Source organism: Bos mutus, chromosome 13, assembly GCF_027580195.1.
Source record: "Bos mutus isolate GX-2022 chromosome 13, NWIPB_WYAK_1.1, whole genome shotgun sequence".
Taxonomy (NCBI): domain Eukaryota; kingdom Metazoa; phylum Chordata; class Mammalia; order Artiodactyla; family Bovidae; genus Bos; species Bos mutus.
Genome location: NC_091629.1, coordinates 13,514,333 through 13,538,162, shown reverse-complemented (window position 1 = coordinate 13,538,162; position 23,830 = coordinate 13,514,333). Strand labels below are relative to the sequence as shown.

General features: G+C 43.2%; 1 long non-coding RNA gene across 1 annotated transcript; it reads left to right on the top strand.

The window, feature by feature from the left end:
* The first annotated feature begins 14,256 nt into the window (after nt 1-14,256).
* LOC138990504 (uncharacterized) lies at nt 14,257-17,197 on the top strand. The gene is made up of 3 exons (XR_011466645.1): nt 14,257-14,391; nt 14,613-14,695; nt 17,068-17,197. It is a non-coding gene; the product is annotated as an uncharacterized lncRNA (long non-coding RNA).
* Nucleotides 17,198-23,830: the final 6,633 nt, after the last annotated feature.

The window sequence follows — 23,830 nt, the reverse complement described above, 5'->3', positions numbered from 1 at the left end:
CTGGTAAGGCCGCTCCTTTGGGCAGCTTCCTGTGCAAATTGCCTGGAAACTTTGAGGCTGGGCATACTCCTGAGAGCGGCTAGGAGGTGTGCCCAGAGGCAGGTAGGTCAGGTCGGGGTGCCAGGTAAAATACAGGGTGCTCAGTCCAATCTGAGTTTCAAATAAGCAATGAATATTTATATACTGGCCACATTGTGAGGCCTGTGGAATCTCAGCTCCCTAACCAGGGACTGACCCTGTGCACTCTGCAGTGGGAGTGCAGAGTCGTAACCACTGGACCAGAGAAATCCCAATAAATACTCTAAAATGTAAATCTGCCCCAGTGTGGGGGTCAACCTATTATTTTTATTGAATCCAGCCACCCTTCCTGTATGGAGTGCAAGGGGGCTAATTCTTCCTGCACTCACCAGGTGCCTCGCTCATCTGCCTTAGCTCACGCCACCTCCTCTGTCCGGGCTACTCAGCCCGCTTCACCACCCAGATTACGCTCCTTATTCAAGGTCCGGTTTGAATGTTACCTTCTGCTTCCTTTTCAGTGCTCTTAGGGCCCCGCATCCCTGAGTGGTGATGTGGTTTATCACGCCTGCCTAGCACTTCAGGTTGGTTGTTGTGTGTGCCATGGGATCAGTGATGCTCAGTGGGGGCCGGAAGGGAGGGGACAACTTTGGTCATTCTGTAGGTTCCTATATATGGGAGAAGAGCAAGGATAGAAACTGCTGTACTAGCTTCCCAGCCCCTCAGGTTCCCTCCCGGGCCTCCCTCCGGTCCGTAGCTCTTCTCTGTGTTCTCCAGGTCTAGAACACTGACCAGCTAGTCAAAGAAACTCAACATAATTACATATTCCTAAAATAATATAATCAACAAAGCCCTAGTTCTTTGCTGTTAAGGAAAAAAATCTCCCATGGCTCCCTTTCAGGCCCATTTTATTTCTCAGCGGCCTCTCCTCCTCACTTCCTCACCCACCTTGGTACTATCAGATTTTCTAGCATCCCTACTTCCCTGGGAGCACTTTCAGTCATCCCTTTACTGATTCTCCTGCCCTCTGGCTTCTCTTTCCTCCTCGGTTTTTAGCCACCTTTCTGTTGGTGGATGCCCTAGAGAAAAACTCTTGTCTCCACCCCCACCGCTGATACCCAGAGAGCCTTCAGGACGGAGGGGGGGAGAGGCACACAGAGCCTGGTGCTCCTGGTGCAGAGACAGGGGCGACTGGCAGGCTCAGAGCCATCATGCAAGGACTTGGGTTTCAGTCTAAACAAGGATACATGCTCCTGGGCCATCTGCCTAACATTTCGTTCAGGCAGGGTCTGGAGACAGCAGGTCTCTGAAATGGTAAGATGAGGAGGGCTTAATGAAACCATTGAGGTATTTCCACAGGGGTGGGAGGGGCTCAACACAGGCCCGCAAGGGAGGCCACAGTCGGCACTGGGACCTTACCTTTTCTGGGCCCAAAAAAGCAAGGGGAGGGAGCACCGGGAACAACCTGGAGAGAGTGCTCCAGGCGGGGGTGGGGGTGGGGTGCCACCTGGCAAGGTGCGTAGGCCCCAGAGGGTGACCCTGCAGGGAGGGGTGGGCCCGCCTCATTCTCCTTGATCTCTGGTTTTTATTAAGTGATTGTTGAAATTGAATGAAATAACACATTCACCAATCTGGGAGTAGAAACAGCGTGAAGAGTGAAGACAGTGTGGTCCAGAAAGGTCCAAGGATCAGCCCGTGCTTCTGCTCTGGTCTCCTGACACTCATCCGGTCTCCCTCTGGCCTCTCAGTGGAGTAAGAAAGGTCATGAGATCTGGGGAAATGGTACGATGCCCACACTGCCCTGGGCCCTGAGGACTGTGGAGGGATGAGGAGGGAGGAGAGAACAAGTGTGGCCGCAGTGAGCGCTACAGACCCCTGCATCAGGAAGAGAGCAGAGGGTAAAAACAAAGGCCAGGACTGGTGGGGAATGTCTCCTGGAAGGGATGGAAAGTTCTTTATAGTCTCCTTGGAGATTTTTCATTTTAATTTTTTTGGCTGCATGGCATGTGGGTGACTGAGGATGGAACCCGTACCCCATGCATTGGAAGTTCAGAGTCTTAACCACTGGGCCACCAGGGAAGTCCTCTCCTTGGAGATTTTTAATGAAAACAAACATTAAAAGACACAGCACTCCTTCTTTGATGACTTCAGAAGCATTTGTTCAGGTCAACTATATAATGACACGGGCTAAAAGTGAAGGGTCCACAGTTGAACTGTCATTGCTCATGACCAAGGATATGTTGGCAGGGAGGCATGTCTCCCACTCCCTGACTTTTCAGAAGGCAGGATTTCCCCCCAACCATCTCCTCAGCTCCTCACTCTTTCCCAGAGAGGAACGGGGCTTGCCTAGTCTAACACTGTCTCTCAGTGGGCCCCCATGTTGGAAGGGCTGAGATGGTCCACATGTGTCTGAAACTGTGGGGAATGCTGGCCTCATTCTGGGCTGCAGCCCACTGTGGCCCTAACCCTAGGCTGTATTTTAGCATCCATTTTGTTAATGAACCAAGCTAATATTTTAGTCTCAGTTTGTCTTACTCTTTCATTTGCCTCTTAATTTGTTCAGAACTTCAGTAAGCATCTGCCTACAATGCAGGAGACCTGGGTTCAATCCCTGGGTCGGGAAGATCCCCTGGAGAAGGAAATGGCAACCCACTCCAGTACTCTTGCCTGGAAAATCCCATGGACGGAGGAGCCTCAAAGGCTACAGTCCATGGGGTCACAAAGAGTCAGACACGACTGAGTGACGACACATACATACATACATCAGTAGGGAGAGTGGGGCCTTTAAAAAAAATGACAAACTATCCCTTAGTATGTGTTAGTCATTATTCTAAACTCTTTAAATGTGTTTTCAAATGTAATCCTCACTACAGTCCTAGGAAGAAGGTATTATTATTATAACAAGACATTCACTGGCTCCACAAAGCTCACACCCTTAGGAAGAGGAGGAACTGGGATTCAAATTCACATAAGCTGTAGAGCACAGAAAGCCCCTCCAGGCGATGCTGCCTCTGCTAGGATTCCTTTTGTGGTATAATCCTTTTTCTTCTTCTTCTTCTTTTTTTTTTTTTTTTTTTTGGTGGGGCCAGAAGGCTTGTGGGATCTTAGTTCCCCGAGCAGGGATGGAACCTGTGCCCCGAAGCGTGGAGTCCTAACCACTGGATTGCCATGGAATTCTCTTTTTTTTTTTTCTAACCAAGTTTAAAAATTCTCTTTAAAACAACAAAGCAAAGTACATGTACGTGACTGTTCTTTCTACAACGAAAACACAGAAGAGGGAAAAATTGGAGACAAAACAAATGCCCTTCTTTGAGAGCTGAGATCTACTCTCATACTTCAAATGTTAAGGCTCAAACCTTTTTTCTCATCTACTGTTGACATAGACAGAGCTATCTAGATTAGCAGCACACTTATTTCCTCAAGGAGAGCCAATTTAAGCCCTCATTCTTGGTCAGGTGAGATGGCAGAGATTTAGTGAATTCTCCCCTGTAGCGAAAGGAGGGCAAGTATGACGTGACCTGACAGCCAAGAAGATGAGGAAGAAGTTTCTCACGCTGCATTTATCACTCAGAAGGACAGATGGCAAGCTGTATGACAGCCAGGACCCTCCTGGCTCAGCATTTCAATCCTGGAGGGACACTGCCAAGGAGCTATTTAAACTGGTCACTGGCATAAATTCTTTTCTTTTTTTTTGGCAGTGCCGCACAGCATGTGTTATCTTAGTTCCCTGACCAGGGATCAAACCCGTGCCTCTTGCAGTGGAGGCATGGAGTCTTAACCATTGGCCAGCCAGGGAAGTCCCATAAAATCTTGAATCAGACGTCTATTGCTTTGCAGCCAATATTCCTTCCAGATTGAAATGGAGCAGGACCCTGAAGGGCCCTTCAGGTACCAAAGTCCATCCGTATCCCCATTTCTAGTTTGTAGAAAAAGGCTTTAGTTTCCTAGGCCCTCCCTGAGTTCCAAAGAGCAGCTGTAGGCAGTAACTAATTAGGGAGGTGAGGGAGTGCAGAAACAAAGGAAAAGCAGTTTAAACGAGAAAAGTAATGACAACAGTTCGGTGATAAAACACAGTTCTAGTTTCTCCTCATTCCTCACAAGCTGGAATCAGGATTGACAGGAGAAATATCAATAACCTAAGATACGCAGATGATGTCACTCTAATGGCAGAAAGTGAAGAGGAACTAAAGAGTCTCAATGAGGGTGAAAGAGGAGAGTGAAAAAGCTGGCCTAAAACTCAACGTTCAAAAAACTAAGATCGTGGCATCTGGTCCCATCACTTCATGGCAAACAGAAGGGGAAAAAGTAGAAGCAGTGACAGATTTTCTTTTCCTGGGCTCCAAAATCACTGCAGACGGTGGTGACTGCAGCCATGAAGTTAGGAGACGCTTGCTCCTTGGAAGGAAAGCTATCACAAATCTAAACGATGTATTAAAAAGCAAAAACATCACTTTGCCACCAAAGGTCCATATGGCCAATGCTATGGTTTTTCCAGTAGTCATGTACAGATGTGAGAATTGGACCATAAAGGCTGAATGCTGAAGAATTGATCCTTTCGAATTGTGATGCTAAAGAAGACTCTTGAGAGCCTCTTGGACAGTAAGGAAATCAAACCAGTCAATCCTAAAGGAAATAAACCCTGAATATTCATTGGAATTACTGATGCTGAAGCTGAAGCTCCAATACTTTGGCCACTTGATGCAAAGAGCTGACTCATTGGAAAAGACCCTGATGCTGGGAAGGATCGAAGGCAAAAGGAGAAGAGGGCAACAGAGGATGAGATGGTTAGATAACATCACCAACTTAATGGAGGTGAATTTGAGCAAACTCAAGGAGATAGTGAAGGGCAGGAAAGCCTGGCATGATGCAGTCCATGGGGTCACAAAGAGTCAGACACAACTTAGTGACTGAACAACAACAAGTTCCTCCTCGAGGGATAAACATAACAATCTAAATGATGTCTTTGAGTCGTTCTGTAGGAACTAGAGACTCCCCACCCACCCCTCAAGGTTTAGGATGGTGACTACAGCTGAGCACAAACACTTGTACTCAAGACTAGTTAACACAGAAGGCTTATAATTAAGATTCCTGAAAATTCACTCCGTGCCACTATGGAGAACAATATAGAGGCTCCTTAAAAACCTAAAAATGGAGCTACCGTATGACCCTGCAATCCTATTCCTGGACATGTATCTGGAGAAAAAACATGATCCAAAAGGATCCATGAACCCCAATATACTGTAGCACTATTTAACAACAGCTAAGACATGGGAGCAACCTAAATGACCACAGACAGAGGAACGGATGAAAAAGATGCAGTACATATACAGAAAGGAATATTACTCAGTCATTAAAAAGGATGAAGTAGTGACATTTGCAGTGACATGGTTGGACCTAGAGAGTGTCATACTGAGTGAAGTAAGTCAGAGAAAAAGAAATACCGTATGACATCCTTTATATATGGAATCTTAAAAGAAGGACAGAAATGAAAGTGAAGTTGTTCAGTCGTGTCCTGCTCTCTGGGACCTCATGGACTGTAGCCTGTCGGGCTCCTCCATCCATGGAATTTTCCAAGCAAGGATACTGGAGTGGGTTGCCATTTCCTTCTCCAGGAGATCTTCCCGACCGAGGGATCAAACCCGGGTCTCCAGCACTGCAGGCAGATGCTTTACTGTCTGAGCCACCAGGGAAGCCCTGATGATACAAATGAACTTACCTACAAAACAGAAAGAGATTCAAAGACTTAGAACACAAAATCATGGTTGCCAGAGGGAAGGTATAATTACGGACTTTTGGAAGATCATGTACACATTGCTATATTTTAAATGGATAACCAACAAGGACATATTGTATCACACATGGAACTCTGCTCAATGTTATGTACCAGCCTGGATTGGAGGAGTATTTAGGGGAGAATGAATACAGATATACATATGGCTGAGTCCCTTTACTGTTCACCTGAAACACTGTTAATCAGTTATACCCCAATACAAAATAAAAAGTTTAAAGTTTGGGGGAAAATGCAGGTCTTGAAATCATATTAAACAGAGTAAAACTGTGCTAGGAAAAAAACAGTAGGGCAAGGTTGTTGGATAACTTTTTAAGAAGACTGCATGACAAACACATGCTTATGGTCCTTTCCTTAGCATGAAATCACCTATTCACTTAAGTGATACAGATTATATAGTGTTTTCTTAGAGATTCTATCCATATGGTAGCTAACTAGAGAGACCTGGCTGGTGTTTCCTGGAGTAGATGCCAAAAGATGGGAAGATGTTAAAAAACATAACTAATCGGCAGCCTGCCTAGCCTTAAATATGATACTTTCAGTGGCTCTTCTAACTTTGGAATTCCTAGATATCTCTGGGCTTTCCCAGGACATACGGGGGAATAGGGAAATCTGTGGGTAGGAGAAACTTTGGGGCTTCTTATGGCTGTCAGCCAGGGCAGTCCTGCCATGGGAAGGCTCTGAAGGTAATTTCTAAAGCCTTGAGTCCAGAGCTGCTCACCACTCTACAGTGACTAGGTGGCTCAGAATCCTGTGCACGCCCACCTGTTCTGGAAAATTCTGGCTTTGGAAGAAAAAGATGAGGGACTTCCCTGGTGATCCAGTAGTTAAGAATCTGCCTTCCAAAGCAGGGGACAGGTTCCTGGTCAGGGAACTGAGATCCCGCATGCCAAGTGCCCCAACTAGAGAGAAGCCTGAGCGCAACAATGAAAGATCCCAAATGGGGCAACGAAGATCCTGCATGCCACAACTAAAGACTCGATGCGGCCGAATGCTGCTGCTGCTAAGGCGCTTCAGTCGTGTCCGACTCTGTGCGACCCCATAGACGGCAGCCCACCAGGCTCCCCCGTCCCTGGGATTCTCCAGGCAAGAACACTGGACTGGGTTGCCATTTCCTGCTCCAATGCATGAAAGTGAAAAGTGAAAGTGAAGTCGCTCAGTCATGTCCGATTCTTAGCGACCCCATGGACTGCAGCCCACCAGGCTCCTCCGTCCATGGGATGTTCCAGGCAAGAGCACTGGAGTGGGGTGCCATTGCCTTCTCCGACACAGCCAAGTGAATAAAGATTAAAAAAGAGAAGAAGAAGAAAAAGATGAGAAATGGCTGCAGCATGTGACCTTCCTCTACCAAGCAAAACCTTCCTCTGCTATTTTACTATTGCTGGGTAAGAGTGTATATGCATGTGTGTATGGGGGAAGGGTGGGGGTGCAAGATTACTTTAAATTATTATATCCATAGTGGGAATGTTGAAGTTTTACACCAAGACAATTAATTATTGTCCAGAGCTGCTTCCTAGTCTCTGGGTCACATTATAAAAATATTTCTAGACAAAATATTTTGAGCTCATCCTATGATCTCTCTACCCCTTCAGCCAACTACTTAGTAATAAAAAAATTTGCATTTTAAAGATAGAGTATTTTGCCTCATGATTTATGTTAATGTTTTCATCAGTCAGTCAGCCAGTCAGTTCAGTCGCTCAGTCGTGTCCAACTTTTTGCGACCCCATGAATTGCAGCACGCCAGGCCTCCCTGTCCATCACCAACTCACGTTCATAGGTGGCATTATTTATCCCTTTCAACAACGTGATGCGGTAGGTACCATCCCCATATTACAGATGAGGAAAATGAAGCCTTGAACAGGTCAAGTAAGAAGCCCACAGACACACAGCCACCAGGGGTGATGTCAGGGTTTGCAATCAGGCATTCTGACTGCAGAGCCCAGGTTCTCAAACAGTCCATGGTACTTCTTTGCTGAGGCTCAAGACAGTGTCTCATCTCCTGGAAGCTGGAAGGAACCACCAGAAAACACCTACTTAAATAGCTGACTCCTGATGATCAAAGTATAAACACATGTTATAAAAGAACTGGTTCTTTAAAGCCTCATCTCTGTCTTTTCTTCAAGACAAAGGACAATTGCATTTTAGTTAGAAAAGTACCATGGAACATCCAGAACATACACCAGCAGCTGCCGAACTGAGTGATGAAATCTTGCAACTTCAATGCCGATCAATTCCAGAAACAATTACTGACTGCTAAATCTGCACCTGGTCCTGTGTCAGAGGCCAGAGACTCAAAGATGCAAATGAAGGACCTTTTAAAACATGTTATTTATTCATGACTACGATCCTCACACCCATGAGGATCCCCCCCATGGCATCTTAGAAAGTTTCTGAAGCCTCATTATTATTATTATGGCGTATCTCTTGGAGGCTTCAATTTTACTCCAAGATTAGAGGTGGGTGGGGGAATAGCAAAGTAATTTAAAACACTTCAAACAAACTTTAAAAACAAACGCAGATATCATGGAGTTGAATAAAAATATTGCTTTATTTTTAAGACAAAACAATGGACTTCGACGAAATTGCATGCACGAGGTCACCCCTTCCCCAGCGCCCCCATCAGGGTTACACCCTTGAATTCCCAAGGGCACTTTTTCTGGTTTCTCTGCTGATAGGGGTTCCTTCATAATTGGGTAGAAACAGTTAAAAAGTAAGAATGTATTAATTAGAGAAGGGACAGCTAAAAGGCAAAGAACTTATTAAATAGTGAAGGGAGACAGACACACAGAAACAATGATATATTCTAGAAGCTGAGGACCTTCCAGAATGAGAAAGGAAATAGATGACCTGGCGGGAGGGAACTATGAGGGGATTAATTATGATGAGTTCAGTCAGCTACAAAAAGTTATGTGAGCAAATATAAAAGAGAAAAGAACGTGAGAAAGAGGCTTAGTGAGCCCACACTGTGTGGCCAGGGAGGAAGTTCAGGATAGGAAAAACTAAGTAAAAACTTGGATCCATAATCAAGTTTTCAGAAACTGTTTATGAACAGTTCCTAAAGACAGCAGGCTGACAGATCAGGGTTGTGAGAAAAATTTCCAAGGCACATAAATAAAGCTGTCCTAGAACTGAGACACGGGCTTCCTGCAGTCCACGGGGTCACAAAGGAGCTGGACACGACCTAGCGACTGAACGACAGCAGAACTGAGACAGTGCTGGAGGAAAGAAACCGGAGGAGGTTACGGCGCTAGAAACATCATCTGAGTGCAGTGTGGAGTTGAGAAAATGGAGTAAAATGAGCTGGGGAAACAAGAATGAAAAGTGGTTAGATAAAAAAATGATAGCTGAGGAAACCCAAAGAGATCCAGCTTGTGTATAATAGGTGTCTCTGGAGAAGACCGAGGACAAGAAAAAGGTGTAATTATGTCCAGAGATCATTCAAAAAGCTTTTCTGAAATAAGTCGTGAATGTGCAGATTGAAATGCAGGCTAAGAAAAAAATGGATGCAGATCAAATAGATCCTGAAGGAAAAGTCAACTCTGGAAGGCAGATGGCGACAGCACAAAGGCTTCAGAGGTGTCAAGTGCAACTTGAGAATTTTCCACTCAGTGTTGTCATTCAAGTACAAAGGCAAAGGATTTTCAATTTCAAGAAGTCAGGAAAATAACTTCTGTAAGTCTTTTTGAAGAAATACTGGAACACCAGACCAAGAGAGGATTGAAAAAACTGGAGTCAAAGAGCTGCCTTGAGGACAGAGTCCATCTGGTACTAAAAAGCATAATTTTGGAATGCGAATTTTGTGAACAATGGCCATTGAAAATAACAATATTGCTAACATGTCCTGGGAAGTGGAGGGGAGAGAGACTAGAACTTAAGAGTACATATTAAGAGAAGTTGATTTTTTTTGTTTTTGTTTTGTTAAGTTGATTTTTTTGTTTTTTACATTAAAGATCAAAAGACATTTCTTAAAGATGGTACTGCTAACTGCTAAGTCACGCCAGTCATGTCCGACTCTGTGCAACCCCATAGACGGCAGCCCACCAGGCTCCCCCATCCCTGGGATTCTCCAGGCAAGAACACTGGAGTGGGCTGCCATTTCCTTCTCCAGTGCATGAAAATGAAAAGTGAAAGTAAAGTCACTCAGTCGTGTCCGACTCTTTGCGACCCCATGGACTGCAGCCTACCAGGCTCCTCCGTCCATGGGATTTTCCAGGCAAGAGGACTGGAGTGGGGTGCCATTGCAAGTCAGGTAATAGATGTATGGATTAGCATTCTTATTTTTCTAAATAATCATGTGCATCACATAATTATCACTACTTTCTGATGGTTAGAGTACTTAAGGATCCAGTCTCTTAGCAGTTTGGCAGTTTATAATATGATATTGTGGACTATAATTTCTATCTGTGCATTAGATCTCCAAGACTTATTCTTCCAGTTGTAAGTCTTTACCTTTAACAACATCTCCCAATTTCCTCCATCCCAGACTCTGGCACCCACCATTCCACTCTGTTTCTATGAGTTTGGCTTTTCTAGGTTCCACAAACCAGTGAGATCATACAGGATTTGCCTTTCTCTGTCTAGTTCATTCCCCTTAGCATAATGCCCTCCAGACCCAACCATGTAATTGCAGATGGCAGGATTCCTTTCCTTGTCATGGCTGAATAATATTGCTACAGGTTATTTTCTAAGATAAATTAAAAATAATAAAATAACCATCACAAGGAAGAGCTTTAGGACTTCCAAGGTGAATGTTAAAAAGAATGTCTTGGAGGAGAATCTAATGAAAATTTACCAACTAAAGAGAACTGAGTAGTGTCATGGTACATGCACTTGAAGTAACTTTTTACTTCAATGGAATTCCTTATACTGTAGGGTTAACATATGGCGTATCTTTTGGGGGGCATCAACATTATTCAAAATTGTGGTCTTACCTGAAGTTTTATGGGCTCAGAGAACAAGGGTAAAGACTTTTACATCAGTGACAATCATGGAAATGGTGATGCCCAGGAGTCCCTTCTACATATTTATTTTTTTAAAGATTTTTTTTGATGTGGACCATTTTGAAAGTCTTGATCAAATTTGTTACATTATCACTTCTGTTTATATTTTGGCTTTTTGGCATGTGGGAATCTTAGCTCCCCAACCACGAATTGAACCCGTAACCCTTGCACTGGAAGAAGTCTTAACCAATGGACCACCAGGGATGTCCCATGTCCCCTTTTAGATCATAGATAAATGGAGACCAGAGGCTGGAAGGGGAACCTATTCTTGAAGCTCTCTTGTTTCATTTTAGGTCAGTTTCAAATATGCACACAGAAATGCCTATTTTATAAATGGTACACATGGATGGCATCACAGACTCAGTGGATATGGGCTTAGGTGGACTCCGGGATTTGGTGATGGACAGGGAGGCCTGGCGTGCTGCGGTTCATGGGGTTGCAGAGAGTCAGACATGACTGAGCGACTGAACTGAACTGAATGAGAGAAATACTTGTTTCTCTGAGTTAATATACTTTTTACCCCTCTATGAACCAAGAGCAGGCTGCACCAGCACATCTGGGATTTCCTTCTTATTTAAATAACTGTCTGTGGGGTTGGGGGTCCCAAATAGAAATGAGGCTAATTAGGAAAAAGTACAATGTTACATTGCTCCTGGCTCTGAGTCTAATACTCCCAGCTATGTGGCCAATTTTTCTGTTTCCATCAAACCTACTCTTCTGGCCAGTGACCTCCCAATTGGCTGGAAACCTTTCCCTGACGGCAGTCAGGATATTGAATGTTTCTGGAAGCCAGGAAGGAGCACTGGTTCCATACGAGGCCTCCATGACAGAGAACTAGCAGACTGTGTCCTTGGAAGGTGCTTAGTCAGTGTGGGTGACAGTCTGAATATACTATACAAATGGGAGCTTATTTGCATTAGAAAAAAGATCTGGGCTTTCATAAACAGCTCTTCATGAAAAGGATTTTGCTAGGTATACTAAAAAAAAAAAAAAAAGGAAGATAGCATCTAAAACCACATCTGTTATAACAGCTGTGCCTAAAAGCAGATTAAGGTACAACTGCCACATAAAAAGTGAAAAAGGGAAATATCTTCCCATTTTACTCTGATGGAATTTAAAACTCCTCCCATTTATTACCGAGTCATTCCACCGGAATTCATCAGCACATTTCAAGTCCCACAAATGAAAAACCACTCTGTTATAAACCAAACATAAATGTTCCACCTACCGTCGAATGCCTCCGAGTTCTAAAATCAACAGACACCCCGTGCAGCCCTGGGTCTCCACTCACTGTCCTCTGTTTCAAACGAAAGAGTTTGTCGTTAAACATAAACACTAGAACAAGTAAGGGGCAGCTGTCCCAGCAGACACCACCCTGGTCAGGGTGGCTGTCATTTAGAAGGGAGTGATCGTCCTTGGAGAGGGCCCAGAGGAGACATGTTGTTATAAAGATGGTGAACGATGTAGAAACTGAGCCTTGTAAGAAATGCATTTGAGGGAACTGGAGCTATTTTGTTTGCAGAGAAGGCTGGTGGAGACACCGTAGTTGTCTTAACACATTTGAAAGGTTGTCACGGGGAATATAGAATAGATTTCTTCTGTGTTGCTGTGAGGTGCAGAACCACTGTCAGCAAGTGAGTTCATTTTGAATCATTAGAGGAAAGATATTCTGTCTAATTGGATTTAGTAACAAAGTTGGTTGATTCCTAAAATAGAGGGGGAGCTCCCTGTCGCTAAGAATAACCAAATAGAGGCGAGATGAGAATGGCACAGGAATTGTGTGGGGACGTTTCTCATCCAGGAATGCAGAACCAACCAAATGACCTATTTTTACATGCATAGTTTAAAGCTTTTCGTGTAATTTTTGAAACTGAGAGAATAATGATCTGAGGGTAATTATTTTTAAGACACAGAGAGTAATTTAGCCCCATTGCTTCTTTATTCCATATTCTCTTTGTGAAGATAAATGAGAACAGATGATGAACAGAAAAAGGGAAGGAAAGTCAGAGTGTAAAAGGAGAATCCACAGCCTTCCATTGTCCTCTCTTAGGCTATATGTGAATACTCATCAAATGTAAAGTACTGCACACTAAAGGACACGGCCATTAAAGACCAACTCATTCTTGCAAATAGTCTCTTAACATCTGTCACTGGACCTGAATTTTCTCCAGCAGAACCATGATGTTGGTACAAAATGACAGAGTCCTTGTTTTTATTTGTTCTCTTCATGGAAGTTCTATCATATCTTCCAGTATATTTGAGCTCATCTGTAACTGGTTAATATGTCAAGTTAAGAAAAATATAGGTTTTATTTACAGGTTAACTTGAAAGAACACGCCCACCTTTATTAAGCGTGTCCTCCATCAAAGGAACAAACAAATATAGCCAAAGAGTCCTACTGACTCCAAACCACTTCTTAAATGAAACAAAATTAAAATGAACAAAGCCATCATAATCTCCTTAGAGAAATGAGTCACTTTTGAAGACGAATTGAAAAAATATAGAACTCAGCTGAACACCAAATACCAAGTAAGAAAAAAGACACAAAGAAACCCCTTTGATGCAAAAACATACTTATGGTCTTCTAACCGGATCCCCGTTGGTGCTAATTATTTCCACCATTCTCTCAAAGCCCATTTAAATTCCACTTCTTCCATAAGAACTATGAAAAAGTACATGATGGGGGTCACCTGATTATTTCAGAGGTATTTCAAAATCTGTATACCTGCAACTGAACTTGGTAATTGTACCCTCATGCCCTTCCGTCTCTCAGTGTTACATGACTTCAACTACTGTTACCAAAACAAAAATGAAAGACATCCCTTATAGTTCCCTTTCTTTCACCCCATTAACCCCAAAATACTATGAATAAGCAAATCCCACCTTATCCATCTCCTAAGTAGCATTTGAATACACCCTACCACTACCACCCTGGACAAACCCATCATCTTTTCTGTCTTGCTGCTGCTGCTGCTAAGTCACCTCAGTCGTGTCCGACTCTGTGCGACCCCAGAGACGGCAGCCCACCAGGCTCCCCCCGTCCCTGGGATTCTCCAGGCAAGAACACTGGAGTGGGTTGCCATTTCCTTCTCCAATGCATGAAAGTGAAAAGTGAAAGTGAAGTCGCTCAGTCATGTCTGACTCTTAGTGACCCTATACTGTAGCCCACCAGGCTCCTCGGTCCATGGGATTTTCCAGGCACCACCCTGGACAAACCCATCATCTTCCCTGTCTTAGACATTTGCAAAACTTTCCCACTGAGCCCCTGCAGATACGCTCTTGCTCCATCCAGACTCCAAATGATCTGAAAGACAAAACTGATCCCTGACTGCTTCCAGCCGCCCTTGGGATAAGTTCCAAAGTGCTCAGCCTCAAGGTCTCGCACGATCTGGCCACTTGGTCTGTCTCCAGCTGTTCCTCCTGTCACTCTCGCTTTCCTGCCTGAGGACACAAGTCATGATGCTCCCTGCCCCTCCAAAGAGGAACTAATCTCAGAGCTTTCGCTGTGCTTTCCTTCTGCCCCTCTCCTGCTTCCACCCTCTGCAAGCCAGATCCTGCTCCTCCTTCAGATCTCACTCTACATCCTCAGTAAGTAGTCCTTGCCCCCTGCCCCTGCCAGATCAGGTCCCCTCTTAGGTATTCCCACAACTCTTTACATCTCCCCTTTATAACTCACATCATATGGTTAAGTCTCTGTTCACTGTCTGTTTCTCAAACTAGGTTAGAAATTCCAACTTGCTCAGTTGCTCAGTCATGTCCGACTCTTTGTGACTCCACGGTCTGTAGCTCACCAGCTCCTCTGTCCATAGGCTTTCCATGGAGTGGGTTTCCATTTCCTCCCCCCAGGGATCTTTCCGACACAGGACTGAAGCCACGTCTTCTGCACTGGCAGGTGGGTTCTTTACCACTGTTATCTCCTAAGAAACCCGTATCCCAGGTACCTAGCATCTAATTTCTGCTTAAATAGTGGTTGAATGCATATATGAATAAGTGATGTGCTGTCTAGGTTAGTGATTCATAACCTTCCCCGTGCAGAAAAATTGCCAGGAAGCGAATTGGCTGATCCATGATCAGTCCCCAAATCTACCTTTTCAACAGTGACTCAGGGGACTTTGATGCAGGCTGTCCTTGGCTCACAGCTTTGGAAAGCAATACTCCAAGATACAGAGAGCAAGGGGAAAAAAGCAGAGTTGAGATTAAAGAGACACAAGGGAGCAAAATGTGAGCAGTCTAATAACAAGAGACAATTTATGTAACTGTTCAAACAACCACTGAAAATCTGAAGGACTAGATGACAGACTGTCAGATGAATTCCTCAGATAACGGAGCCCCAAATAGCTAGACAACGCTAGTAGAGGACTTGCCTGGTATTTCAGTGGCTAAGAATCCGCACTCCCTGTGCAGGGGACCTGGGTTCAATCCCTGGTCAGGGCACTAGATCCTACATGCCACAACTAAGAGTCTGAATGCCGCAACTAAGACTTAGCACAGAAAGAAAAAGACCCCAATGCCACCTATGTGAATTGGACAAATTATCTAATAAATAAATAAATAAATAAAAATGACAGGAAGAAACTCCTCCAAAGTAACACCTGACTTGTAATTTAAATAAAGGGGTAAATTTAGGATAGTTAAAAGGAAATACTCTTAAAAAAAAAAAATGCCACATTTATCCCAAAACACCAAAAGACTTCTTCATAAGGTAGCCTTTATGTATGTTATAAAAACATAGAACAAAAATATCAAGTCTAAAGGAAAGTGGAAGCACTTAGTTCTAAGAATGTGAGTGCTGAGAAATTTCAAAGGAAATGAAACAACTGAAATATAAGTTTGACTTTGAAAGTTAACGTGAGAAGAGTCCCTTTTTCCTGTCTTACTTATTTCATGTCTGCTTTGATAAGCTGTGGAAAGGAATTGAAGGGGATCAGGACACGCTTCTCTAAAATATGTCACTTTGGCATTTGGGACTGAAAGCAATTAAGAAACAGTAGACACGGAGAAACTGTCTGGCCTCCCACTTTTTTACCTAAAATCAGGGCATAAACGTCCCTTTGTGAAGGAGGTCCCTCATTCCTATACTAGGAAGAGGAGAGCAACTCACTGCTGGAGACAGCACCGAGGTGAGTTTGCATAAACAAGCCTACCAAAAGAACCCTTATCTTCCATTGGTTTCACGCGTATATTTTCTAGTCACCTTCCTATAATTTATCATCTCGCAAAGCCCATACAAGGAAAGCCTTTGTTAAAGTGGTATGTAAGTCCCTGAGTCTCACCACTTCTTTGAGTTTTTCTTTTCAGAGAACTCTCAAGCATGTAAAACATGAATAAAATTTATATTTATTTTTTCCTTTTAATTTGTTTTTTTGTCTGTTAAATTTGCAGGACCCCATACATTGAACTTAAGAGGGTAGAGGAAATTTTTTTTTTTTCTTCTCCTTCAACAGAACCCATTTGCTGGAATTATAATGGAACAACATCCATTACATGGTGGCTGACTGAATCAAGGTTGGGGGTGTAAAAAGGTGCAAAGGAAAACTTCAGAATTTCACCCTAACTAGATCCCGTCACTGTACACACAACCAGCTTCTGTGCTTCTACATATGGAATTTGCAGGGGGCGCAGGGGTAGAGTTCAAAAGATCAGACTTCCTGGTTCTATCACTTCCAAGCCAGATGGATTGATTCACCTTATTTCAGCTGCAAATTCTTTATCTGTGAAATGGGGATACGATTGCAGGTCATCCTTACAAGGTTGTGAGCAATCTTACTGAAGCATTTAAACAGTAAGTCACTTTATAAATAAAACATATTATTCAATTCTATCAATACATAAACCAATAAATAGTCCTAAAAGTGATTTAGTATTTTGTCCTTAAATTACTATGCAAGTGACATTCAAGGAAACATTAGTTATAGATGATGTGAGATAAAATGGTAAAACAATTATGAATGATGCATAATAGTCTTAACATGTATACTTCATCTCTTTGGCCTCACTTCATTTGCTTTCCTAAGAATAAATATCTTAATCCCCAGCAGTACATCAGTATCACTCTCTGAAGGCTAAATACTGCATAAATGTCTATCTGATATTCAGGAAAAGTGCCAAACCTGGTGATATCTGTACACACTCTAGATAAAAGATTCAGCAAACAGATGCTCCTTTTTGCAATCAGCCAAGAACTTCTAATATTCTGACAACTTGTTAATCAACCGACATATGGTATCACTTTAGTAAACACAACACTTGGATTTTGCTTTCCAGGGCATTTTCTGAGAGATAAAATGGTCCTGACTCATCAACACTATTCACTGGAAATCAACGGAAGCTAGCCTCCGCCACCACCTTAAATTTGTTTAATTACTTGAGGAAAAAATAAATATGGGCATTGATTTGGATTTCGTGCTTTTTTTTCTGAGTTGAGATTTTTTTTTAAATGTCATCCTTTGAGACATTTGTAAAAGCAGTAGAATACTTTTATTACACAGATTTACATACAGATGTGTAATATGTAAAAATATCTATAGCTTCTGTATTAGTTTCTTAGGGGTGCTGTAACAAATTACAGTGAACGGAATGTCTTAGAATAGATGTGTATTTTCACACTTCTGGAGGCTAGAAGTCTGATGTCAGGTCGTCAGCAGGCCCTTGCTCCCGCCAGAGCTCCTGAGGAAGATTCTGTCCTCTCTTCCAGTTTCTGGTGGCACCAAGCTGGTCTTGGCTTGTGGCACATAACCCACCTGCAGTTGGTGGTCTTCCCCTCTGTTTGTCTGTGTCCAAAATTTACACACACGCACATTTATATTTGGGCATGTCCTATGACATGTGGGACCTTAGTTCCCCAACCAGGGATTGAACCTGAGTCCCCTGCATTGGAAGCATGGAGTCTCAGTTTCTCGACCACCAGGGAAGTTGCCCAAAGAGGAAGGTTTAACATTTTTCTTTTCCTTTTAAGGATACCAGTCACACCATGCACTTTGGTATGACCACATCTTAACTTGGCGACATTCACAAACCCATTTCTAAAGAGGGTCACATTCACAGATATAGGTGGGGTCAGGACTACAGCAGATCCTTTTTGTGTACACAGTACAACTCACAACAGTTTCAGACAGACATCTCATCTTATGAGAGGATTCTACAAGGCACATGTGAGCGTTTTCTCACAATACTCTTACTGTGGCGGAATTTCCTTCCTTTTTATGGCTGAATAATATTTTGCACAAAACCACTTCTCCCCTCCTAACATCCAATATCCAATTTACAGAGTAAATTCTTTTAACTCTACCTTAAAACTGTATCCCACTGATGAACATATTTGCAGGGCAAGAATAGCATATTTGCAGGGCAGGCATAGAGAATATGGACATGTGGACACAGGGGAGAGAAGGGAGGAGTTCAGTTCCGTTCAGGCACTCAGTCGTGTCCAACTCTTTGCGACCCCATGAATTGCAGCATGCCAGACCTCCCTGTCCATCACCAACTCATGGAGTTCACTCAAACTCATGTCCATCAAGTCGGTGATGCCATCCAGCCATCTCATCCTCTGTCGTCCCCTTCTCCTCCTGCCCCCAATCCCTCCCAGCATCTGGGTCTTTTCCAATGAGTCAACTTTTCGCATGAGGAGGCCAAAGTATTGGAGTTTCAGCTTCAGCATCAGTCCTTCCGATGAACCCCCAGGACTGATCTCCTTTAGAATGGACTGGTTGGATCTCCTTGCAGTCCAAGGGACTCTCAAGAGTCTTCTCCAACACTACAGTTCAAAAGCATCAATTCTTCAGCGCTCAGCTTTCTTCACAGTCTAACTCTCACATCCATACATGACCACTGGAAAAACCATAGCCTTGACTAGATGGACCTTTGTTGGCAAGGAGAGGGTGGGACAAATTGAGAGAATAGCAATGACGTGTATACACTACCACATGTAAAATAGCTAGCTAGCAGGAAGTCACTGTATAACACAGGGAAAGGATCTCATCAAATTCTCAATTTTCTCTCCATAATTCTACTTTTTTGCATGTGTTTGCACACATGTGGGTGGGAACAAACCTGTTTGTCCTTTCTAAATGGATTCCCTGAGATGGTACATTTAGCTTTAAAAATTAAACTAATTAATTTGATCAATTAAAGTTATAAGCAATATATAGAGCCTGAGAGACTTGAACTCTGGGACAAACATGGGATTTTTAATCAATGAAATATAAGCAAGGGAAAGACAAAGTGTAATCCTACAGAAGTGCCCAAATGAAGAAATTTAAACTTTATTAAGTGGTTTGATTGGTGGGGGTGGTGGTAATTCAGTCATTTCAGTCATGTCTGACTCTTTCACAACCCCGTGGACTATAGCCTGCCAGGCTCCTCTGTCCATGGGATTTCCCAGGCAAGAATACAGTCGTGGGTTACCAAGTGGTCTGATTACACAACTCAAATATTTTAGCAGAGCTGTAACCCCAGATGTACTAGTTTGAAACAATATGTTCTGATGTAAATTGTTTGCTCGGGAGAGGCAAGAACACCCTCTTCTTAGGAGGATGTGGTTTCCCTAAGTAGGAAATGGAATCCTTGCTCTTCAGTCTTCTAGAAGCATCATTTTCTGTGATAGGAAATTGGGTGTATGTGTGTGTGTGCCTGTGGGTGTGGGTGTGTGCTGGGGGAGTGGGGTGTTCTCTTCTCCCCTAGGGTCTAGGGGTGGTGTGGTGTGGACTCTGAGATGTGGAGAGGCCTGGTGTACGCCCTGTGATGAGGGGTGATCTAATTAGGTCACAAGGCAGCAAGCTCAGAGCCGGGAGACCTGGAGAGCCTGGGTTTGGGAACTCTCAGCAGGAATAGTAACAGTAACTTGGGGTCCTTTTCAAACTGCCCTTACATTGTCACCAAGTGTCCAGGAAGCACATTCCATTTACAGGAATGGAGGTTCTGCCCCTGCTTCCTTCTCCAGAGGGTAGTGGTGGGCTTGACAGTGGCCTTGCAGAGAACTGGGCCTCAACAGGGGACATTTCCGTGCTGGGCTACCAAGGCTGAGGCTGCGGTGACCACGGCCAGTAGAACACAATGGCTGTCACAAGGGACATGGTCTGGAGGGGACAAGAAGGCACCAGCGGGATGTTGAGAAAGGCCTGAGGGGCTTGTGGAAACTGGGAATCTCATGGCAAATCTGCGGAGCTCAGCCTTCATAACTGGAAACTTAAAAGGTGATACGTACTTTATGCCTAGTATGCTCTGACCACTGGACATATGCTAACTCATTAAATCCTCACAAAAGCTCATTAAAATAGGTGCTTTCACTGTCTCAGTTCTATAAGACAATGGAGGCACAGAGAGGCTGACTAACTTTCCCAGTGGCACACAGCCAGTATGTCTTGGTGCCAGAACTCTAATCCAGAGTCTGGTTCCAGGGTTTGTGCTCTTAAGAACAACACAGACTGCTTCTCAAAATTGTCACTGAGCTGTCATCTCCCAGAATCTTGGCACAGGCTTTTTATCCTGTCTCTCTGAATGTGGACAAGAAAGAATATCTTCTTGGCATAATGGAAGTAGAAAAACAGCTCTTCTAGGAAAGACAAATTTAGTGGATGTGTTAATTGCTCAGTCGTTTCTGACTCTCTGCAACCTCATGGACTATAACCCGCCAGGATCCTCTGTCCATTGGATTCTCCAGCTTTCCCTTTAAAACTTTTCTCCTTGTTTACCACTTCAGGGCAAGTTACAAAAAACTTTTTAGCTCCCATTCAAATGGCTACTCTTTCAATCAAAAAACCCAGAATGACAAATTTATTCAATTCTTTTCTGTACCAGCCTGTGTGAATTACACACTCAAACACTTTTGGGTTTAAATTCTGGTTTCATCATGTATACCAGTTATATGACTTGTGTCAAGTCATTTGCCGTCTCTAAGCTTCAATTTCCCCTTTGGTAAAATAGGAATAAAAACAGCACCAACCTCAGAGGATGTGAGGATTAAATTAAAACAATGCATGTAAATTGCTCCTCACAGCTCCTGGTTGGTAGTAAGATTTCAGTAACTCTTAGCTATTAGCTATGATTTCGATTATGAGGTTGATTACCATTATCGGAGGGATGACAGCATTTTAAATAGTTTAAATTCTTTTTAGTAAACATTTTAATAACATTGTTTATTTAAAAAGCATTTCGGAGCTTCTTGTAAATATCTAAGCTAGTAAAGTCCGTTCTAGGCATGCTACACTCCCTATTCATGAAATCTTTCCAACAAAAATGTTGCTTGGAACTTTTCTTGTCAGACAGTTTATTTTGATATTATAAGTTCACTAGAAAATGATGATGGGGCTTCCCTGGTGGCTCACTGGTAAAGAACCTGCCTGCCAACGCAGGCGACACGGGTTCAATCCTTGATCTGGGAAGATCCCACATGCCGCGGAGCAGCTAAGCCCTTGCGCCACAAATACTGAGCCTGTGCTCTGGAGCCCGGGAGCCACAACTACTGAGCCCATGTGTAACAACTGCTGAAGGATGCACACCCAGAGCCTGTGCTCTATAACAAGGGAGGCCACTGCAATGAGAAGCTCCCACGTTGTAACTAGAGAGTAGCCCCTGCCTGCCACAACTAGAGAAAAGCCCGCACCAGCAACGAAGACCCAAAGCGGCCAAAAGGTAAAATAAATTAAAAAGTAAAATTATTTGAAAAAACTTAACAAAAAATTACAATGATGATGAAGATGGTAATGATGGTGATGAAGATGACAGTAACAAACCTTTTCTCTTTGAGCACTCACATTGAAATTTGTGCCAATTGTCTGAGGATAATTCTGAAATTCCAATAGAATGAAGTCTCTAGGTGACTTAATTGCTTTATGTCTTGTTTGTTCTTGGCAAATTGGTCCTGTCAATCGAAGCTCCTAGCTGTCCTAACTGGGCTGACAAGGCTCAGTTTTGCTGATTCAGGTTAGAGAACAGAGGATGTTCAGAAAACATGACACCTTTACTTTTGCACGAATATTACCCTGAACAAAAAAAATAACAGGTCCATCTGGGACCCCATTCAAGGCAATTTTATAGTCAGAGCAACCAGAGGCCATGAAACTACAAACCATACTATTTTTAAAAAATTTTTTCAAACTTTCAAGCCTTGCAGACTTCTCTTGGAATTTTTAAATGAGCACAACTTCAGTCAATTCAGAACAGAAATGGATGTCGATAGTTTCAACTCTTTGTCACCTATATCTGTAGAGGTGGTAAGGAGATGAACAAAAAGTCCGAAGTGGGGAGGGTCTTTTGACTGTTGTGTTCATTCACCACTGCCTTTGTCCTCTCTCTATCATAGAACATGGGCTTATATATGGAACACTCAAAGAAGAGCCTCCCCTGGGAACATATCCAGATAGCACATTCCTGCAAACTCCAGTGACCCTCCATTTCACAGCCAGGAAAATAATGGAGTCCCCAAACGAGGCAAATTTCGCACAGTGGACTTAGGGACAGATGGGAGAGTGTCTCTGTTTCCTTTCAAAACCAAAGAACAGAGGTACCTGAAAAAGACACTCATCCATACACAAAGGCCAGTTCCCCCTGGGACCTTCCTCTCCTGCTCTCGGAAGCAACTCTATTTCCCTGCTCCGAAGCCTCTGCTTGCCGCCAGGCAAAGGGCAAGATACTGAACATGAAATGAAGTCTTTTCAATGCTTCTGTATTTGGGATAGAAACAAACTAGCATTGGAAAATGTTATTCTAAATTTAGTTTGGGATTTTGTATGAACATGTGTAGATAATCAGACTCAATGGCCTCTATATTAGGACAAAATCTGTACATTTTCCATGGTTAGCAGAGATGCGCTGGCATAATGTATTCAACTACTGAAATTAAGGATAGCTTGTTTCTGGGGAAAAAAATCTGTTAAAGTCTTTTGAATATTAGTAAATTATCTGCAAAACAGCAATGTAGTGAGCTTTGGATTTTCCCCTCTTTTACGAGCTTCAGCTGCTTTATTTCCCATAAATTGTTCAGGGTTAGAAGCACCATGTTTGGGCTGCCGTGAAAATAAGATGGCAATTTAAATGAGAAGAGAAACGTATCCCATATTTCTAAGAGAAGCATCTTCTCGCTTGGAAAAGTCTTAGTAACCTATGATGCCTGACTCTGGCCCAGAGAATCAAGGATAGGTTAGTTCAGTTCAGTCGCTCAGTTCTGTCCAACTCTTTGCAACCCCATGTACTGCAGTACACCAGGCTTCCCTGTCCATCACCAACTCCAGGAGCTTACTCAAACTCATGTCCACTGAGTTTGTGATGCCATCCAGCCATCTCATCCTCTGATGTCCCCTTCTCCTCCAACCTTCAATCCTTCCCAGCATCAAGGTCTTTTCAAATGAGTCAGCTCTTCGCATCAGGTGGCCAAAGTACTGGAATTTCAGCTTCAGTTTCCAATGAATATTCAGGACTGATTTCCTTTAGGATGGACTGATTGGATCTCCTTGCAGTCCAAGGGACTCTCAAGAATCTTCTCCAACACCACAGTTCAATAGCATCAATTCTTTGGCACTCAGCTTTCTTTATAGTCCAACTCTCACATCCATACATGACTACTGGAAAAACCATAGCCTTGACTAGACAGACCTTTGTTGGCAAAGTAATGTCTCTGCTTTTTAATATGCTGTCTAGGTTGGTTATACCTTTTCTTCCAAGGAGCAAGAGTCTTTTAATTTCAAGGCTGCAATCACCATCTGCGGTCATTTTGGAGCCCACCAAAATAAAGTCTCTGACTGTTTCCATTATTTCCCCATCTATTTGCTGAAGTGACAGGACTGGATGCCATGATCTTATTTTAAGCCAACTTTTTCACTTTCCTCTTTTACTTTCAACAAGAGGCTCTTTAGTTCTTCACTTTCTGCCATAAGGGTGGTGTCATCTGCATATCTTAGGTTATTGATATTTCTCCTGGCAATCTTGATTGCAGCTTGTGCTTCATCCAGTCCAGCATTTCTCAGCATGTACTCTGCATATAAGGTAAATAAGCAGGGTGACAATATACAGCCTTGATGTATTCCTTTCTCGA